Source organism: Diplotaxodon limnothrissa, linkage group LG16, assembly GCF_057381915.1.
Source record: "Diplotaxodon limnothrissa isolate DT_005_m linkage group LG16, D_limnothrissa_male_GT1.1, whole genome shotgun sequence".
NCBI classification, from domain to species: Eukaryota; Metazoa; Chordata; class Actinopteri; order Cichliformes; family Cichlidae; genus Diplotaxodon; species Diplotaxodon limnothrissa.
This window is the reverse complement of record NC_140611.1, coordinates 16,983,124-16,989,174: the sequence shown is the minus strand read 5'-3', so window position 1 is coordinate 16,989,174 and position 6,051 is coordinate 16,983,124. Positions and strand designations below refer to the sequence as shown.

The following is a 6,051-nucleotide window of genomic DNA, read 5'->3' as shown; positions in this document are numbered from 1 at the left end:
ACCTCCCTTTGCGTGCCTGATTCATCCCACCCCCTCCCCGCAAGCGTCCCTCAGACCATCTCCCATCATCCTCTCTCCCCTTGCTCTTCCTCTCTTCCATCCACACTCCACCTCCTTCCTCCTCCTTCGGAGCGCCTGTGTGCGCTCCACTCTGCCGTCTTTCCTTCAACACATGCCAGGACTCCTGGGGCAGCAGTTACAGAGCAAGGATTTCATTTGAAATAGCTCCTCGGGACGTCATTATAAGGATCATCGCCGGGCCTTACGGCTGATGTTACATTAGTGTTCCATCACACACGGAGGGCCTTCAAAGCACCTAATAGCCAGCTCGCTCATCACATAAATTTATCTCTGAGATTGGCAACGTCACATGAATCTGTAGCTGACCATTCTCATGTGTCAGTGTAATCAAGAAGATGAACAGCCATTAGTCTGTCGTAAAACATGGCACAAGGTCATTGAATGTGTGACAGGTAATGAGATAGTCTAACACTAGAGGGATTTTAGTTGTGTTTTGCAACACTTGTTGCATTGACCTTAAATACAACCGTATCTTTAAACTTGATAATTTCCCAGTTGGGTTTCTGGATAACAGCGTGTCATTGCTGTTATCCAGAAAAAGACACAATACTTAATGTTTTCACCATACATGCATGTTTTCGCATGCTTATACTTTGAATGTCAGAAAGTATGTAACTAGACTAGAGAATTGCATAATTGATATGTAGCTATGCTTTTTGACAACACTAAATACATTGTAAGTCACTTATAATCATTAGGGTACTTTAAGTAAAAATAGCATCAACCCCAACAGGTTTAACCATGATTTCAATAGGCTGTATTATCTCTGGATAAGAACATATAAAGCACTTGTACAACTGATGGAAAAAGTCATTGCAGAGATAAGAAGAGCAGGTCTGCAGCCTGAGATTATATACGGCTACATTTTACGTCAGTGCCACACCGTCCCATCTCTCTTTATTCATTCAACCAACCCCTCCAATAGGAGACAGCCACAGAATTCACCCATATAGCACACCCAGGCCATCCCTTTATCCAGCCTACTCAACCTTATTAGTCCAGTCTTTCTTTCTCTCCATCCATTTCATTCCATCCTCTCATATCCATCCAGCCATTTTATCCTCCATTGATTGCAAACAGAGGACATACAGTATCTGAAGTGAAACAGAATGAATATTAAGTGGGTTGCAGTTGGATCACTGTACTAAAGTAAAGAGTCTTTTTTTCAACGCTCTCTCTCTCGTTCTTTATCATCTCTGGCTCTTTCAGTCAGCTCCACGATAAAGCTGGCACCATGTAAAGTGGCATGAGCGCCATCAGCCATGCAGATGAGTCTGCTTCCTTTACCTTAATTAGAGCTCTCAGGGGAGTGGGTCTGAGGGGTATGAGCATCAGCCGCTCATACCACAGAGATACCTTTCATTAAGCTCAGTTATACCAAGAGCAAAACTGACGTGGTTACAGTGGCTTAGCTGCTTATTATATTCCTGCATGTTATCCAAATCTTTTCACTTTAAGCGAGGGCAGAAATGCCTTTTGTGTTTTACTTGCAGATAGTATAATCCCCAAAAGACGAGGGAAACAGGGGTGCTTTAAAACAGTCTTACACTGTGCGTGCACATGTCTTGTGAGATTTTATGAATTCAGTTGGTTAAAGTGGAACATTGATTTGATAAAGTGATACTCGAATCAACAAGAAAATTATCGTTAATAATCTGGATGGTCACTTCATTTATTTATTTATTTAGATTATTTTAATAAGCGAATATATATATATGGATGCACAACAAGGGTAGCATTAATTAAGCATTAATTACTATTTCATGACATTAAACTGTTAATGAATAAATAGTGGAAGTAATCAATACCGGTGATCATTCAAAGCACTGATCTCTCTCTCTCTCTACATATATATATATATATATATATATATATATATATATATATATATATATATATATATATATATATAAAAATAGATTTTTAGGCTTTATTATGCTAATAAGTGCAATAAATGCAATAAGTATAAGTAGTAAGTACAATAAAAATAAATAAATAATAGGACATATGCTTTAATGATGAGAAGCAAAGTATTCTACACTGCAATATTTTTTCAGTCACAATTCTGATTTATGAAGATTAAGGATTTAAGTCATTTTTGCATCAATAAATGTTCGTGTTCATGTATTAATCTGCCAGTTATTCCCTTGAGACACTGATCGTCACTGAATCAGAGAAGAACGAAAAATTCTCATGTGATTTTGCTGTTTTTCCTTGCTCTTGGATGAGATTTAAAATTAAACTAAATGTTCACTAGTTCGTTTTTCTATTCACAAATCGGTTCACTGACCACATCGGTTCATTTGTATTTATAATTACTGTATCCGTGGGTGTAATTACTAGACGCGCGTGTAAAAACTTTGTCCTTTTAATTATCACAACCCAAACTGATGCATTGCGAATAAAACAAGTTGAACTAATGCACTGTTACCCCCTTCGTTTCCGTCCCCTTTAAACGGGGAGGTGCTCCGGTGCTCACCCCAGCCCAGGACTCTCCGCTGCGCTCCGGGAGGTGTGCACTGGAGGGAGTTTGGACTGGTTTAGAGCGGACGCGTCGGAAACCTCCCCTGAGGGGCCCCATGTAATTCGATGCATGCTGTTAAAGCTTAGAGTATATTGTCTTCCCTTTTGCTTATGAAGCCTCCACCCACCGGCCCACCCTACATTTAGCGGATCATGTGACTCGGGGTAAGTCATTTGCAAGTACAACAGTTCTCTGTGCGCTCTCATTCATTTCCTGAGAACTGCCTGAGCCGAGCAGCTGAGAGGCAGAAGGGGAGGGAGCTGCTCACTCACATACACTCACTCACACTCACACACATTATCGCACACACACTCACTCACACACATACACACGTACATACGCGCAGAGTGAGAGGAGAGAAGAGGAGAGGAGGAGACGAGACAGAGAGGACTGTAGAAAGGAAAACAGTCTCCTAGTCTCCACGGCTCTGCAGCTTCTGACAAGGTCTGTGCAATTTTCTTGTCCTGTTCCTCTGCTGGCTGCTGCTATGTGCTTCATTTGTCACGTTGCTGGGCTTTGTGCTTGTGTTCAATGCGTTTCGTCCAGCTGTCATTGCTCTGTCAAAGCAAATGACAACTCAGATCACCTATAGTATTGTGTTTGGTGTTTGACAGTAGAGAAGGTAGTGGGGGGGGAGACAAGAGATCCCGCATGTAGCTGACTGGACAACTCTTTATTGTCAGTGTCAATTAATAAGCTGTCATAAAAGAGGCCAAAAAAAAAGAGAGCTGATTTTTATATACTCGGGACAACCGGGGACATGGGCAGCATCCACACTTTTGCAGCGCAGGCACCTCCTGTGTTTCAAGTCTCTTATCTCTCACAAGTCCAATGCAACTTCAAACATATCTGCTTATCAGTGAAGGAGTCTTGTAGAATAACACTGACTGAATGTCTTAGTGGGGGATGTGAGTGTGACTGCGCTGCAAAAACTCTCGGCACTTCTCAGTGGAAAAAAAAGTTTGCTGCTTGTCAGAGTTTCGTGCATGTCTTAAGAGAGTTGTGTGCGTGTGGGTGTGCATTTGTGTGCAGCGTTATGGTGTGTGTGTGTGTGTGTGTCTGTGTGTGAAAGAGAGAGACGGGCTTGTTTGTCTACTGTAGCAGCTTAGAAACAGAGGAACGAGGCTGTTAGGAATGGGTTAAACATTGGGAGGGTTGGATAGCGGAGGAAGGACACTCGGGTGTGTGTATATATGAGTGTGTGTGTGTGTGTGTGTGTGTGTGTGGGAGTGTTGCAGGGGTGGTGTCTTGGATGTCATCGCCAGCGCTCTCACTTCCAGGGTAATAGTCATTGGTATTGATGGGTGGCTGTCACAGGGGCAGAGAGCCACCAGGCTGGAGAGAGTGGCCGGGGGCTGGCCCTTGGCTGTTATTTTCAATTACAGGGGACCAGGGCAGAGCTGACAGCAAAGGCATTTGTACATCCAGAGAGGGGGAGGACGAGGAGGAGGGGGGAGTATGTGTGTGGAGAGAGTGGGAGGGAAGGAGAGAGAAAGGTGGTGGTGGGGATGGGGGTGGTAGAGACTCTGGCCTCTGCTCTTGGGTTTGATGTGGAAACTAAGCACTGACCTGTGTGACTTTACCCTAGCGATGTGGAGAGGCCCTACCTTGCCTTTAACTATGCGTCCGGGGTCTCTCTCTCTGTCCATATATATATATGTGTATATATATATATATATATATATATATATATATATATATATATATATATATATATATATATATATATATATATATGTATATATATATATATATATATATATATATATATATATATATATATATATATATATATATATATATATATATGTATATATATATATACACACACACATATACACACACATATATATATGTATATATATATATATATATATATATATATATATGTATATATATATATATATATATATATATATATACACACACACATATACACACACATATATATATATATATATATATATATATATATATATATATATACCCGTGATACCCGTGATCAGGTACCCTGCTGGGGTAATAGGCTGGCCAAAGGAGGAGATAGAAGCCACTGACATAAAGACAAGAAAGCTCCTTACCATGCATGGAGGGTTTCACCCCAAGTCCAGCACCCTGAGGCTGTACGCTAAGCGGAAGGAAGGGGGCCGGGGACTGGTGAGTGTCAGCACCACAGTCCAGGATGAGACAACGAACATCCAAGAATACATTGGGAAGATGGCCCCAACTGACCGAGTGCTCAGTGAATACCTCAGGCAGCAGAAACCCAAGAAAGAGGAGGGAGACGAGGAACCATCATGGAAGGACAGGCCCCTGCACGGTATGTACCACCGGCAGATAGAGGAGGTGGCTGATATCCAGAAATCCTACCAGTGGCTGGACAAAGCTGGACTGAAAGACAGCACAGAGGCACTAATCATGGCAGCACAAGAACAAGCTCTGAGCACAAGATCCATAGAGGCTGGGGTCTATCACACCAGGCAAGACCCCAGGTGCAGGCTGTGTAAAGATGCCCCAGAGACAATCCAGCACATAACAGCAGGGTGCAAGATGCTAGCAGGCAAGGCATACATGGAACGCCATAACCAAGTGGCCGGCATAGTGTACAGGAACATCTGTGCCGAGTATAACCTGGAAGTCCCGAGGTCAAAATGGGAGATGCCCCCAAGGGTGGTGAAGAATGACCGAGCTAAGATCCTGTGGGACTTCCAGATACAGACGGACAAAATGGTGGTGGCTAACCAACCGGACATAGTGGTGGTAGACAAACAGAAGAAGACGGCCGTAGTGATCGATGTAGCGGTTCCGAATGACAGCAATATCAGGAAGAAGGAACACGAGAAGCTGGAGAAATACCAAGGGCTCAGAGAAGAGCTCGAGAGGATGTGGAGGGTGAAGGTAACGGTGGTCCCCGTGGTAATCGGAGCACTAGGTGCGGTGACTCCCAAGCTAGGCGAGTGGCTCCAGCAGATCCCGGGAACAACATCGGAGATCTCTGTCCAGAAGAGCGCAGTCCTGGGAACAGCTAAGATACTGCGCAGGACCCTCAAGCTCCCAGGCCTCTCTGAAAGAAAGAGGAAGGGAAGGTGTGGGCATATATATGTGTGTGTGGATGTGTGAGGATGAGACCCCCTGCAGCTCTGCAGCTCCTTGGTGTTGAGCGAGGGAGATTAGTGCCCATTTAAAGTATCGCTTAAATCCATGTACAATAAGGCCTTCTGCCTGTGCACGAATAAGCAGGCTGATATCACACATGTAGAGCAGACTTTCGACACTGTGTGTACACGGCAAGGAATCACATTAGATGCCTGAAAGTGTCTCTTTACAGCACACAAACATCTGCACGTCTTGATCATCCAAATCACGTAAGTCTGGAATGTCACGGATCTGAAGGCTTATTTGTGATAACAGTATTTATGATCTGGAAAGAAATTTGAAAATAAACT

General features: G+C 43.2%; 1 protein-coding gene across 1 annotated transcript in view; it reads left to right on the top strand.

The window, feature by feature from the left end:
* Positions 1-2,769: 2,769 nt before the first annotated feature.
* klf12b (Kruppel like factor 12b) overlaps positions 2,770-6,051 on the top strand; it is a 38,528-nt gene continuing 35,246 nt past the window's right edge. The window contains exon 1 of the mRNA XM_085373711.1: positions 2,770-3,049. The gene's annotated coding sequence lies outside the window, so the exon portion shown is untranslated. The remainder of the gene's footprint in view (positions 3,050-6,051) is intronic.